The sequence below is a fragment of the Schistocerca serialis genome, unplaced genomic scaffold (genome assembly GCF_023864345.2).
Source record: "Schistocerca serialis cubense isolate TAMUIC-IGC-003099 unplaced genomic scaffold, iqSchSeri2.2 HiC_scaffold_1393, whole genome shotgun sequence".
NCBI lineage: Eukaryota > Metazoa > Arthropoda > Insecta > Orthoptera > Acrididae > Schistocerca > Schistocerca serialis.
Window position 1 is genome coordinate 30,498,805 of NW_026047617.1, and position 16,450 is coordinate 30,515,254.

Here is a 16,450-nt window from a genome sequence, read left to right on the forward strand (position 1 = left end):
CAATTCACTATCATTTTTGCGTCGGATTCGAAAATCTAGACTCACAGGAGAAGGATCATATTGTGCCCGAGACAGCAATATCCCCATGGAGACAAGTCGGCTGGAGGCCGATGTATTGAATCTCGACGCAATTTGAGTGTTCCATCGTCATTAGGAGGCCCAGAACCTTACAATTAACTATCAGTTTCGCGTCGGATTCGAAAATCTAGACTCACCGGGGACGGACCACATGGAGCCCGAGGCAGCAATATCTCCTTGTAGACAAGTCGGCTGGAGGAAGATGTATTGACTCTCGACGCAATTTTAGTGTTCCATCGTCATTAAGAGGCCTTGAGCATTACATTTAACTATCAGTTTTGCGTCGGATTCTAAAATGTTGACTCACAGGGGTACGACCATACGGTGCCCGAGGAAGCAATATCCCCATGGAGACAAGTCGGCTGGAGGCCGATGTATTGAATCTCGACGCAATTTGAGTGTTCCATCGGCATTAGGAGGCCCCGAACGTTACAGTTAACTATCATTTTAGCGTCGGATTCGAAAATCTACCAACAGGAGAACGACCATAAGGTGCCCGAGGCAGCAATAGACCCTTGGAGACAAGTCGGCTGGAGAACGATGTATTGAATCTCGACGCAATTAGAGAGTTCCATCGTCATTAGGAGGCCCTGAACGTTACAATTAACAATCAGTTTCGCGTCGGATTCGAAAATCTAGACTCACATGAGAGCGAACATAAGATGCCTGAGGCAGTAATATCCCCATGGAGACAAGTCGGCTGGAGGACGATGTATTGAATCTCGACGCAATTTGAGTGTTCCATCGTCTTTAGGAGTCCCTGAACGTTACAATTAACTATCATTTATGCGTCGGATTCGTAAATCTAGACTCACAGGAGAACGACCATAAGGTGCCCGAGGCAGCAATAGACCCTTGGAGACAAGTCGGGTGGAAACCGATGTATTGATTCTTGACGCAATTTGAGTGTTCCATCGGCATTAGGAGGCCCTGAACGTTACAGTTAACTATCATTTTAGCGTCGTATTCGAAAATCTACTAACAGGAGAACGACCATAAGGTGCCCGACGCAGCACCAGACCCTTGGAGACAAGTCGGCTGGAGAACGATGTATTGAATCTCGACGCAATTTGAGAGTTCTATCGTCATCAGGAGGCGCTGAACGTTACTATTCACTATCATTTTTGCGTCGGATTCGAAAATCTAGACTTACAAGATAACGACCATAAGGTGCCCGAGGCAGCAATAGACCCTTGGAGAGAAGTCGGCTGGAGGGGGATGTATTGAATCTCGACGCAATTTGAGTGTTACATGGGGGCTTAATTAAATATATGATTGAAAATATTTTTTTAGTTTTAGTATAACCGATTACGCAGTGTCTCTTAATCGGTAGCCCTGACTAGTATTTTTACGCTATCTGACTGCAACAAACAATGTAAGAAAATTTTCGTAAACACAGTTAATTAATTAAGTCCCCAGCAACTATAAAACCTACAAAATCCAAGCACAAATGTAACTGTTCTGTATGTGGGAGTGTGACTCAACGTCCACATCTGGCACGGTTCTTTTCAACAAGACAAGAATTTTTTAAATACCAACTATACTGAGGTGACAAAAGAAAATTAGAAAAACTATAATTACGCAAGAAAACCAGAATTACACTCTAATGCAAGAACACAAGCCAGATGCTTTGTTGACTGAACCTGTAGTGACGCATTATTTCAGACACACAATTAATAAAAGAACATTGTAAATTTTACCTTCATATATATTAACGAAATGCACTCATTACAATAACATCTGCTATCTCTCCCATCAAATAACTGCATAAAACATGGAACAACACTCTTTACTACCACATCTCACTCCGACTTCACGACAAGCAGTGCCCACTAGCACATCCCGGTACGACTGACTACAACGAGCTCTCAACAAGCACTGACTGCTACGATCTCATAACAAGCACTGACTGCCACGAACTGTTAAAACACACTGACTTCTACGATCTCATGACAAGCACTGACTGCTACGAACTCTCGACAACCACTGTCCTCTACGAGCTCTCTACTAGCACTAACTTCTACGATCTCTTAACACGCACTGTGGAGGCGGCTTAATAGTACTCTTTGGCGCACTCTCTGGCGCAGTGGCACAGTGTAGCCACCTTTCAGTGTTCCATCGGCATTAGGAGGCCCTGAACGTTACAGTTAACTATCAGTTTCGCGTCGGATTCGAAAATCTAGACTCACAGGAGAACGACCATAAGGTGCCCGAGGCAGCAATAGACCCTTGGAGACAAGTCGGCTGGAGGACGATGTATTGAATTTCGACGCAATTTGAGAGTTCCATCGTCATTAGGAGGCCCTGAACGTTACAATTCACTATCATTTTTGCGTCGGATTCGAAAATCTAGACTCACAGGAGAAGGATCATATTGTGCCCGAGACTGCAATATCCCCTTGGATACAAGTCGACTGGAGCTCGATGTATTGACTCTCGACGCAATTTGAGTGTTCCATCGTCTTTAGGAGTCCCTGAACGTTACAATTAACTATCATTTATGCGTCGGATTCGAAAATCTAGTCTCACAGGAGAACGACCATAAGGTGCCCGAGGCAGCAGTATCCCCTTGGAGACAAATCGGCTGGAGGCCGATGTATTGAATCTCGACGCAATTTGAGTGTTCCATCGGCATTAGGAGGCCCTGAATGTTACAATTAACTATGAGTTTCGCGTCGGATTCGAAAATCTAGACTGACAGGAGACGGACCACATGGAGCCCGAGGCAGCAATATCCCCTTGTAGACAAGTCGGCTGGAGGAAGATGTATTGACTCTCGACGCAATTTGAGTGTTCCATCGTCATTAAGAGGCCCTGAGCATTACATTTAACTATCAGTTTTGCGTCGGATTCTAAAATATTGACTAACAGGAGAACGACCATAAGGTGCCCGAGGCAGCAACAGACCCTTGGAGACAAGTCGGCTGGAGGCCGATGTATTGAATCTCGACGCAATTTGAGTGTTCCATCGTCATTACAAGGCCCTGAACGTTACAATTAACTATGAGTTTTGCGTCGGATTCAAAATCTAGACTCACAGGAGAAGTTCATTTAGTGCTCGAGACAGTAATATACCCCTTGGAGACAAATCGACTGGAGGCCGATGTATTGAATATCGACGCAATTTGAGTGTTCCGTCGTCATTAGGAAGCCCTAAACGTTACAATTAACTATCATTTTTGCGTCGGATTCGATAATCTAAACTCACAGGAGAACGACCATAAGGTGCCCGAGGCAGCAACAGACCCTTGGAGACAAGTCGGCTGGAGGCCGATGTATTGAATCTCGACGCAATTTGAGTGTTCCATCGTCATTAGGAGGCCCTGAATGTTACAATTAACTATCATTTTTGCGTCGGATTGAATCTAAACTCACCGGAGAACGACCATAAGGTGCCCGAGGCAGCAATAGACCCTTGGAGACAATTCGGCTGGAGGCCGATGTATTGAATCTCGACGCAATTAGAGTGTTCCATCGGCCTTAGGAGGCCCTGAGCGTTACAATTAACTATCAGTTTCGCGTCGGATTCAAAAAATCAGACTCACAGGAGACGGACCGTTTGGTGCCCGAGGCAGCAATATCCCCTTGGAGACAAATCGGCTGAATGCCGATGTATTGAATCTCGAGGCAATTTGAGTGTTCCATCGTCATTAGGAAGCCCTGAACGTTACAATTAACAATCAGTTTCGCGTCGGATTCGAAAATCTAGACTCACATGAGAGCGAACATAAGAGGCCGGAGGCAGTAATATCCCCATGGAGACAAGTCGGCTGGAGGACGATGTATTGAATCTCGACGCAATTTGAGTGTCCCGTCGTCATTAGGAGGCCCTAAACGTTACAATTAACTATCATTTTTGCGTCGGATTCGATAATCTAAAGTCACAGGACAACGACCATAAGATGCCCGAGGCAGCAACAGACCCTTGGAGACTAGTCGGCTGGAGGCCGATGTATTGAATCTCGACGCAATTTGAGTGTTCCATCGCCAATAGCAGGCCCTGAACGTTACAATTAACTATGAGTTTTGCGTCGGATTCGAAAACGTAGAATCACCAGAGACGGAGCACGTGGTGCCCGATGCAGCGATAAGACAAGTCTGCTGGAGGCCGATGTATTGAATCTCGACGCAATTTGAGTGTTCCATCGTCATTAGAAGGCCCTGAACGTTACAATTAACTATAATTTATGCGTCGGATTCGAAAATCTAGACTCACAGGAGAACGACCATAAGGTGCCCGAGGCAGCAATAGACGCTTGGAGACAAGTCGGCTGGAAACCGATGTATTGATTCTTGACGCAATTTGAGTGTTCCATCGTCATTACAAGTCCCTGAACGTTACAATTAACTATAATTTTTGCGTCGGATTCGAAAATCTAGACTCACAGGAGAACGACCATAAGGTGCCCGAGGCAGCAAGTGACCCTTGGAGACAAGTCGGCTTGAGGCCGTGTATTGAATCTCGACGCAATTTGAGTGTTCCATCGGCATTAGGAGGCCCTGAACGTTACAATTAACTATCATTTTTGCGTCGGATTTGAAAATCTAGACTTACAAGAGAACGACCATAAGGTGCCCGAGGCAGCATTAGACCCTTGGAGACAAGTCGGCTGGAGGACGATGTATTGAATCTCGACGCAATTTGAGAGTTCTATCGTCATCAGGAGGCGCTGAACGTTACTATTCACTATCATTTTTGCGTCGGATTCGAAAATCTAGACTTACAAGATAACGACCATAAGGTGCCCGAGGCAGCAATAGACCCTTGGAGAGAAGTCGGCTGGAGGGGGATGTATTGAATCTCGACGCAATTTGAGTGTTGCATGGGGGCTTAATTAAATATATGATTGAAAATATTTTTTTAGTTTTAGTATGTCCGATTACGCAGTGTCTCTTAATCGGTAGCCCTGACTAGTATTTTTACGCTATCTGACTGCAACAAACAATGTAAGAAAATTTTCGTAAACACAGTTAATTAATTAAGTCCCCAGCAACTATAAAACCTACAAAATCCAAGCACAAATGTAACTGTTCTGTATGTGGGAGTGTGACTCAACGTCCACATCTGGCACGGTTCTTTCCAACAAGACAAGAATTTTTTAAATACCAACTATACTGAGGTGACAAAAGAAAATTAGAAAAACTATAATTACGCAAGAAAACCAGAATTACACTCTAATGCAAGAACACAAGCCAGATGCTTTGTTGACTGAACCTGTAGTGACGCATTATTTCAGACACACAATTAATAAAAGAACATTGTAATTTTTACCTTCATATATATTAACGAAATGCACTCATTACAATAACATCTGCTATCTCTCCCATCAAATAACTGCATAAAACATGGAACAACACTCTTTACTACCACATCTCACTCCGACTTCACGACAAGCAGTGCCCACTAGCACATCCCGGTACGACTGACTACAACGAGCTCTCAACAAGCACTGACTGCTACGATCTCATAACAAGCACTGACTGCCACGAACTGTTAAAACACACTGACTTCTACGATCTCATGACAAGCACTGACTGCTACGAACTCTCGACAACCACTGTCCTCTACGAGCTCTCTACTAGCACTGACTTCTACGATCTCTTAACACGCACTGTGGAGGCGGCTTAATAGTACTCTTTGGCGCACTCTCTGGCGCAGTGGCACAGTGTAGCCACCTTTCAGTGTTCCATCGGCATTAGGAGGCCCTGAACGTTACAGTTAACTATCAGTTTCGCGTCGGATTCGAAAATCTAGACTCACAGGAGAACGACCATAAGGTGCCCGAGGCAACAATAGACCCTTGGAGACAAGTCGGCTGGAGGACGATGTATTGAATTTCGACGCAATTTGAGAGTTCCATCGTCATTAGGAGGCCCTGAACGTTACAATTCACTATCATTTTTGCGTCGGATTCGAAAATCTAGACTCACAGGAGAAGGATCATATTGTGCCCGAGACTGCAATATCCCCTTGGATACAAGTCGACTGGAGCTCGATGTATTGACTCTCGACGCAATTTGAGTGTTCCATCGTCTTTAGGAGTCCCTGAACGTTACAATTAACTATCATTTATGCGTCGGATTCGAAAATCTAGTCTCACAGGAGAACGACCATAAGGTGCCCGAGGCAGCAGTATCCCCTTGGAGACAAATCGGCTGGAGGCCGATGTATTGAATCTCGACGCAATTTGAGTGTTCCATCGGCATTAGGAGGCCCTGAATGTTACAATTAACTATCAGTTTCGCGTCGGATTCGAAAATCTAGACTGACAGGAGACGGACCACATGGAGCCCGAGGCAGCAATATCCCCTTGTAGACAAGTCGGCTGGAGGAAGATGTATTGACTCTCGACGCAATTTGAGTGTTCCATCGTCATTAAGAGGCCCTGAGCATTACATTTAACTATCAGTTTTGCGTCGGATTCTAAAATATTGACTAACAGGAGAACGACCATAAGGTGCCCGAGGCAGCAACAGACCCTTGGAGACAAGTCGGCTGGAGGCCGATGTATTGAATCTCGACGCAATTTGAGTGTTCCATCGTCATTACAAGGCCCTGAACGTTACAATTAACTATGAGTTTTGCGTCGGATTCAAAATCTAGACTCACAGGAGAAGTTCATTTGGTGCTCGAGACAGTAATATACCCCTTGGAGACAAATCGACTGGAGGCCGATGTATTGAATATCGACGCAATTTGAGTGTTCCGTCGTCATTAGGAAGCCCTAAACGTTACAATTAACTATCATTTTTGCGTCGGATTCGATAATCTAAACTCACAGGAGAACGACCATAAGGTGCCCGAGGCAGCAACAGACCCTTGGAGGCAAGTCGGCTGGAGGCCGATGTATTGAATCTCGACGCAATTTGAGTGTTCCATCGTCATTAGGAGGCCCTGAATGTTACTATTAACTATCATTTTTGCGTCGGATTCGATAATCTAAACTCACCGGAGAACGACCATAAGGTGCCCGAGGCAGCAATAGACCCTTGGAGACAATTCGGCTGGAGGCCGATGTATTGAATCTCGACGCAATTAGAGTGTTCCATCGGCCTTAGGAGGCCCTGAGCGTTACAATTAACTATCAGTTTCGCGTCGGATTCAAAAAACCAGACTCACAGGAGACGGACCATTTGGTGCCCGAGGCAGCAATATCCCCTTGGAGACAAATCGGCTGAATGCCGATGTATTGAATCTCGAGGCAATTTGAGTGTTCCATCGTCATTAGGAAGCCCTGAACGTTACAATTAACAATCAGTTTCGCGTCGGATTCGAAAATCTAGACTCACATGAGAGCGAACATAAGAGGCCGGAGGCAGTAATATCCCCATGGAGACAAGTCGGCTGGAGGACGATGTATTGAATCTCGACGCAATTTGAGTGTCCCGTCGTCATTAGGAGGCCCTAAACGTTACAATTAACTATCATTTTTGCGTCGGATTCGATAATCTAAAGTCACAGGACAACGACCATAAGATGCCCGAGGCAGCAACAGACCCTTGGAGACTAGTCGGCTGGAGGCCGATGTATTGAATCTCGACGCAATTTGAGTGTTCCATCGCCAATAGCAGGCCCTGAACGTTACAATTAACTATGAGTTTTGCGTCGGATTCGAAAACGTAGAATCACCAGAGACGGACCACGTGGTGCCCGATGCAGCGATAAGACAAGTCTGCTGGAGGCCGATGTATTGAATCTCGACGCATTTTGAGTGTTCCATCGTCATTAGAAGGCCCTGAACGTTACAATTAACTATCATTTTCGCGTCGGATTCGAAAATGTAGACTCACAGGAGAACGACCATAAGGTGCCCGAGGCAGCAACAGACCCTTGGAGACAAGTCGGCTGGAGGCCGATGTATTGAATCTCGACGCAATTTGAGTGTTCCATCGTCATTACAAGGCCTTGAACGTTACAATTAACTATCATTTTTGCGTCGGATTCGAAAATCTAGACTCACAGGAGAACGACCATAAGGTGCCCGAGGCAGCAATAGACCCTTGGAGACAAGTCGGCTGGAGGCCGATGTATTGAATCTCGACGCAATTTGAGTGTTCCGTCGTCTTTAGGAGTCCCTGAACGTTACAATTAACTATCATTTATGCGTCGGATTCGAAAATCTAGACTCACAGGAGAACGACCATAAGGTGCCCGAGGCAGCAATAGACCCTTGGAGACAAGTCGGCTGGAAACCGATGTATTGATTCTTGACGCAATTTGAGTGTTCCATCGTCATTACAAGGCCCTGAACGTTACAATTAACTATCATTTTTGAGTCGGATATGAAAATCTAGACTCACAAGAGAACGACCATAAGGTGCCCGAGGCAGCAATAGACCCTTGGAGAGAAGTCGGCTGGAGGGGGATGTATTGAATCTCGACGCAATTTGAGTGTTCCATCGGCATTAGGAGGCCCTGAACGTTACAGTTAACTATCATTTTAGCGTCGGATTCGAAAATCTACTAACAGGAGAATGACCATATGGTGCCCGACGCAGCACCAGACCCTTGGAGACAAGTCGGCTGGAGAACGATGTATTGAATCTCGACGCAATTTGAGAGTTCCATCGTCATTAGGAGGCCCTGAACGTTACACTTAACAATCAGTTTCGCGTCGGATTCGAAAATCTAGACTCATATGAGAGCGAACGTAAGAGGCCGGAGGCAGTAATATCCCCATGGAGACAAGTCGGCTGGAGGACGATGTATTGAATCTCGACGCAATTTGAGTGTTCCATCGTCTTTAGGAGTCCCTGAACGTTACAATTAACTATCATTTATGCGTCGGATTCGAAAATCTAGACTCACAGGAGAACGACCATAAGGTGCCCGAGGCAGCAATAGACCCTTGGAGACAAGTCGGCTGGAAACCGATGTATTGATTCTTGACGCAATTTGAGTGTTCCATCGTCATTACAAGGCCCTGAACGTTACAATTAACTATCATTTTTGCGTCGGATTCGAAAATCTAGACTCACAGGAGAACGACCATAAGGTGCCCGAGGCAGCAATAGACCCTTGGAGACAAGTCGGCTTGAGGCCGTGTATTGAATCTCGACGCAATTTGAGTGTTCCATCGGCATTAGGAGGCCCTCAACGTTACAATTAATTATCATTTTTGCGTCGGATTTGAAAATCTAGACTTACAAGAGAACGACCATAAGGTGCCCGAGGCGGCATTAGACCCTTGGAGACAAGTCGGCTGGAGGACGATGTATTGAATCTCGACGCAATTAGAGAGTTCTATCGTCATCAGGAGGCGCTGAACGTTACTATTCACTATCATTTTTGCGTCGGATTCGAAAATCTAGACTTACAAGAGAACGACCATAAGGTGCCCGAGGCAGCAATAGACCCTTGGAGAGAAGTCGGCTGGAGGGGGATGTATTGAATCTCGACGCAATTTGAGTGTTTCATGGGGGCTTAATTAAATATATGATTGAAAATATTTTTTTAGTTTTAGTATGTCCGATTACGCAGTGTCTCTTAATCGGTAGCCCTGACTAGTATTTTTACGCTATCTGACTGCAACAAACAATGTAAGAAAATTTTCGTAAACACAGTTAATTAATTAAGTCCCCAGCAACTATAAAACCTACAAAATCCAAGCACAAATGTAACTGTTCTGTATGTGGGAGTGTGACTCAACGTCCACATCTGGCACGGTTCTTTCCAACAAGACAAGAATTTTTTAAATACCAACTATACTGAGGTGACAAAAGAAAATTAGAAAAACTATAATTACGCAAGAAAACCAGAATTACACTCTAATGCAAGAACACAAGCCAGATGCTTTGTTGACTGAACCTGTAGTGACGCATTATTTCAGACACACAATTAATAAAAGAACATTGTAATTTTTACCTTCATATATATTGACGAAATGCACTCATTACAATAACATCTGCTATCTCTCCCATCAAATAACTGCATAAAACATGGAACAACACTCTTTACTACCACATCTCACTCCGACTTCACGACAAGCAGTGCCCACTAGCACATCTCGGTACGACTGACTACAACGAGCTCTCAACAAGCACTGACTGCTACGATCTCATAACAAGCACTGACTGCCACAAACTCTTAACACACACTGACTTCTACGATCTCATGACAAGCACTGACTGCTACGAACTCTCGACAACCACTGTCCTCTACGAGCTCTCTACTAGCACTGACTTCTACGATCTCTTAACACGCACTGTGGAGGCGGCTTAATAGTACTCTGTGGCGCACTCTCTGGCGCAGTGGCACAGTGTAGCCACCTTTCATATGCCCCTCCTCCACAGGCCAGAATTTGATGGAATTTTTGCCAGCATTGGTGGTGAAAATACCTCCAAATTCGTCCAGAAAAATACAGACAAAAATAAAAGATAATATTAATACCTAAGTATCACATAATTAGTTAAAAGTTTTGGCTTTGCACTGACCTTTCAATAACCTAATATCTAAAATACAGTAGGCAATACAAATTTTGTCATACATGTGGCTTTACATAATAGTTTACACAATATACAAAAAATCAGTTTATACAAATGTTCACATAAAATGCTTTCAATGATTAGTTTATACAAAAAAAGGGGCACTAACAGGTGACATCTTTTCAGTAGAAGCAGTTCATCAGTTGCACCCAGTAAAGTTTAGCAGGTACACCCTGCAACAAGTCACGTTATTTCAGTAAAAGGCAGTCCATCAGTGGCACCCAGTAGTGTTGAGCAGGTGCAGACAGCAACAAGTGACTTCATTTCAGTAGAAACAGTTCATCAGTTGCACCCAGCAATGTTGAGTAGGTGCAGACACCAACAAGTGACATCATTTCAGTAAAAACAGTCCATCAGTTGCGCCCAGCAACGTTGAGTGGGTGCAGACACCAACAAGTGACACCATTTCAGTAGAAGCAGTCCATCAGTTGCACCCAGCAATGTTGAGAGCAGGTGCAGACACCAACAAGTGATATCATTTCAGTAGGAGTAGTCCATCAGTTGCACCCAGCAATGTTGAGAGCAGGTGCAGACACCAACAAGTGACATCATTTCAGTAGAAGCAGTCCATCAGTTGCACCCAGCAATGTTGAGCAGGTGCAGACACCAACAAGTGACACCATTTCAGTAGAAGCAGTCCATTAGTGGCATCAGCAATGTTGATCAGGTGCACACAGCAACAGGGGACATCTTTTCAGTAGAAGCAGTCCATCAGTGGCACCCAGCAATGTTGAGTAGGTGCAGACACCAACAAGTGACACCATTTCAGTAGAAGCAGTCCATCAGAGGCACCCAGCAATGTTGAGTAGGTGCAGACAGCAAAAAGTCACCTCTCTCAGCAGAAGCAGTTCTATAAAATTCACTAGCACTGATCACACTGTTCATCAGAGTTTATGAGCAGAAATTAAACATGTCCTGCTGGCACCAATCATGTAGAAAAGGTACAAGTAACAGTCCATAATTTTTTTTACAATCACTGATCACACAGTTCATCAGCAGAAATTAAACACGACCAAATGTCACACATCATGTTGAAAAGTGCAGGTAACAGTTCAGAATATTTATCTTCACTAATCAGACAGTTCAGGCATGAACAATAGTTTGAATGCACATACAAATGCTTTTACAGTAACATACAAATCATAACAAACACACAAATGATGTCAGATAATTTTCCTATTAACTATTACAATACACAAATACCAGTAAACCTATAATATTCATGGGTGTCAGTGCAAGCCACTACCAACAAATAAAATAATATTTAGGAGATAGGTGGGTAGGATTAGGAAAGGAAAACACACAGAACACACTCACTCATCTTTCATTCACATTAAATACTACTGTGTAATTGAATAGTGTTAATTGTGTAAATGAAATTCTGTCTAAATCTGATGTTCATCATGTGTATCAAGTAGTACTGGCAGCAATGTATAATAGTCAATAATAGTTAGTCAACGTCATAGTCATCATGTCAAGACCAATGTTTGCCAAGCCAGATCAAAATGTACTGTTGTTGAACAACTGTCAGTGAGCCAAGATATGCAATTACTTCCTCTCTCCAAAAAAAAGTATATACTGCTTAGTGATTTAACAAAGTGTGTGTATAGACTATCTTCCTTCTATTTTAGTGTTCTAGTCTGCTCTCTTCATCCTCCTTGTTCCATAATACCAACAAAAAAAAATATGCTCCTCACTTACTTTACCTCTTATACACCAAAACTCCAATAATCATCAGCATCACATAATCTCAATACGTCACTAATACTTCTTCAATACGTCGATACATATAACTCTTATCATCAATATCATTTATCTTACCTCTTGTCCACAAAAACTCCAATAATCATCTACTTCACATACTCTCAATACCTCAATAATACGTCGCTACATATAAACCTCAGCACCAATATCATTTCACTTCCATAACAACTCTTTCCTCTAGTCAGTCTCCTCGAACAAGTACAGATAAAATCCTAATGCAACTTCAATTCAGCATCCCATACAATCCGAAGACACAGTGTCAACACACAACCTCTGTGTAATCCATCTGACCCAAATCTTCTACTCATTATGAATTATAAGATACATTTTGGTTCCTTGTCCATCATTAAATAAAAGAAATGCATACCTGACCTCTAACAGACTTAGTTCGAATAACTCTCAGTAATTAAGTACGATTACGGAGTGTGAATGATCATAATATTTCACAGTGTGTACACCACTTCAAGAATCATAGCAGAAGCAAACATGTGGAGTATTTTTTGTGTCAAGTGTCACTTCCTATTTCAATTACTCACGAAAAATGCAGTGTAATAATTGTTAATGGTCTAAACCTAGTTTTGGTCTGTCATGTCGTTAGCTTCCTTCCTATTAGCATAAATTTATACAGCTTCCATAAAACTTTAGCTCATGTGACTTCAATGACTTTCTTGTACTAATGTCGTTCGTCGAATTATAGCAGTTAATTTTCTTATCTTAAAAATGTAAGGCACTGAGCGTAAGCAAAACAAGCAATAGCGAGTAAATATACCAGTAGAGAACACAATGTCAACAAGTGGATGCAGCTCAAATCCTACAACGAGGCTCTGCCAAGTGAACAATCTATAATTAATACCATAGTGTGACCTAAACTCTATGTTTGTACACCTTATATCAGCATTTCTATATACCAAATTAAAGAGCAGTTATGGCAACAAAACAGAAATGTGTAAATATGTAATCCATACAAAAAGCAGCAAACATATATCTTACGTAATAAACAGGTCATTAGCATCATATCAGCATAAGCAAATAAATGTTCATATGTCATCTTAATAAGTAAACATGAAGGCGGAAGCAGATAAATGACAAAGTATAACTTACATACCTAAACACATCAGCACAATAAATCAGGTTACAATTATAATTTAAATAAATAAACACAGCAGGCACATAATTAAAAAAAATATGACATCAGTGAAAAAGCAGTGTAGCCAAGCGATGCATAATATACACAAGTTACAACCCAGTTCATTAATAATTATTGTCAAAATCAGTTAACGTACGCAAGCACGTCGCTTCACAAGTAAATCCATAGAACATAAAATTAGCACAAAGTATGAATCACGTAATCGCGAGCAGCAAATTACGTCTAAAGTACGTACCTAAGTGGAAATATGTTACCTGAAAAATGAACTCAATTAATAGTTACCTTTTCAGTTTATTAGTTTCTTCTTGGAAATTACATTCTTTCTGAAATTTTCTCGATAGCAAGTCGTCTTAACGTCGGAGACACAGAGAATTTACCTGTAGTTCTTAAATATTTTATACAACCGTATCATGAAAATACTGAATGTTAATAACACAATTCATCAAGTCACTATAGCTTTATACTGAATTTAGTCGGAGAAATTAGACTGTGTATTTGTTTACGGCTGTCAGTGCATTCGCACTGAGCGCTCGATCAGCTGTAGGCGCGTGACGTAGGAAGCAATTGTTCGCGGTCAACGACTGCCTTGTGCGGCGCGCAGACTTCACTGTTGCTTTGAGTACGTGCCGCCGCCAAAACACAGCGCGGTATCCTTGTACTCTCCGCATGTTTACATCTAGCTGTTGGTTTCTCAAAAGTATGTCATTCCACAAAAATTTTTACGTTAGATATGTGATGTATTCCCTTAGAGCGTCGAGATTTAAGAGTTTCTACTTCAACAGTGTTATCATGAATAATTTTGCGAATTCTATATGGACCGTTATAAAGCAGAAAAAATTTGCGACACAAGCCTTTTCCTTTGTGAGACAAACGGTGGGACTTAATTAATACCTTTTGACCAACTGACAAGATTTTTAAACGACCAGGACGCTTAGATGATTTCTCTCTTCTAGCAGCCGCAGATGCAATATTTCGTAGAGCCAGGTTGACAACTTCAGAATGCCGCAGTTTCCGTGAAGGCGGAAAAGGAACGATTTCAGATATGCGATTTGTCGGTGCTTTATTTTTTAATATCAATAGAGGCGGTAAAGAAGTCGAGTCATTAGGAAGTTCATTCAGAATGTTTTGAAAAATATGAAGATACTGATCCCAAGTTCTGTGATTCTGATGACAATAAAGACGGCACAATTTATTGATTTCCTTCATCCATCTCTCTGAAGCGTTAGATTGAGGGTGAAAAAGTGAAATGAAAATTGGTTTAATTTTACGACGGTGTAGAGTACGAAGCCAAATTTTAGAGCGAAACTGTGATCCATTATCTGATATAACTTTGTCAACATGACCAACTTCTTTAAGAAAATGGTTAATGAAAGCATTAGATATTGAACGAGCTGTTGCTTTGCGTAACGGTGTAAAACACACATATTTTGACGTCAACTCCACTGCTACGAAAATGTACGCAAAACCATTAGTAGAACGAACCACTGGACCAAACAAATCGACTGCAGCCATCTCCTTTAATTTCGCTGGAATGACGGGAAACAACGGTGCTCTGTGAGAAATCGTTGGAGGCTTAGCCATTTGACATAATTTGCATTTGGCAAGAACAGATCGAATACGTTTTTCCATATTACTGAAGTAACAATTTTCTCGTAATTTGTGAAAGCATTTTCGGGGACCAAAGTGTGCATAACTGAGATGCGTATACCAAATCAGTTTATTGACCCACTCATCAGGAATACAAACAAACCAAACGGAGTTGTCGACCGATTTTCGTTTAAAAAGAATGTCATTGCGAACTAAATAATGCTGTCTAATCGCTACGCTTTCCTTTCTCCTCCACTTCTCCTTAATGTCCTTCCAGATTGGATCCTTATTTTGCTCCTTAGCGATGTCCTGGAGCGAAGACGAAATAAAGTTCTCAAACGCAACACCTTGAATATACATCAAACAATAATTGTTTTCCTTGTAGTCCTCTTCAGCACTTTGTTTCAAACCCATAGGTGCACGTGATAAAGCATCGGCAACAATATTTGAAGAACCCTGTATGTAAACAATACTAAAGTCAAATTCCTGTAGGTACAACGCCCATCGTGACAATCTGCCGTGAGTTAATTTTGTTGACATAAGAAATTCCAGAGCTCGATGATCGGTGTAAACCTTAGTATGTCTGCCAAACAAAAATGTGCGAAATTTTGTAAAAGCCCAAACAACAGCCAAAGCTTCAAGTTCCGTAATCGAATAATTCTTTTCTGATTTAGAAAGAACACGACTTCCAAATGCAATAGTTTTCTGGACTACAACGCCGTTTTCTTCTATTTCTTGAAATAAATGTGCACCTAGGCCTTTGTATGATGAGTCCGTCGCCAAACAAAATTCTTTAGATAAATCCGGATGTGAAAGAAGTGGAGCAGCAACTAAAGCATCACGAAGCTGTTCAAATTCTGACTGAGCTTCCTCATCCCAACACCAATTAGATTTCTTTCCGGATAGTTCACATAAACGAGGTGTGGCCAAATCGTCCAATTTAACAAAGCGTCGCAGAAAATTACAGACACCAAGGAAACTACGAACATCACGTTTTGTAGTAGGAACAGCATAATTACGAATAGCGTCTAATTTCTCTGGATCAGGCAGAATACCTTCTGTAGCAATAATGTGACCGAGAAATTTCACCTGAGAACGACCAAATTCAGATTTTTCCAAGTTCACTGTCATGCCAACTCGTGCAAAGATACGTAATAATGAGTCCAAAATTTTGTTGTGTTCACTCCAAGAACGTTTAGCAATAATAATGTCGTCAACATAAGAAGTAACATTGTCACGAAGATAAACAGGTAAAATTTCATTTAAGCTACGAATGAATGCTGCTGAAAATACTGTAAGTCCAAACAGTAAATTCCAAAGTCACTTTTAGGTACAATTAGTCAAATCCGGTTATTGTTTACTTATTCACTGGATAGATTGATAGTCGAA